Raw genomic sequence first — 329 nt, forward strand, 5'->3', positions numbered from 1 at the left:
TCTGGCAAAATCCCAAATGCGTGGATGAGCAACCATCTCCTGAGTGACCTATGGGGCAAAGAACAAATCGAAAAGGAAATCATAAGGGGCTTTTAACTGAATGAAAATGAAAATATATCAGCATTGGTGGGACGACACTAAGGGACACTCAGGGCGAAAAAAGAAAAATAGGGACGAATTCCCTCCTCGTCCTGAAGCCAGCATGACAAGAAACCCAAACCAACAAAGATTTTAGCACAAAAACAAACGAAAAAACCAAATTACAGAAAACACCAAACCCCCAGACCAATATTCTTCATGGACACAATTAACAATCCTTTTAAAGTTCC

Source organism: Pteropus vampyrus, unplaced genomic scaffold (genome assembly GCF_000151845.1).
Source record: "Pteropus vampyrus isolate Shadow unplaced genomic scaffold, Pvam_2.0 Scaffold760, whole genome shotgun sequence".
In the NCBI taxonomy this organism is placed as follows: Eukaryota; Metazoa; Chordata; class Mammalia; order Chiroptera; family Pteropodidae; genus Pteropus; species Pteropus vampyrus.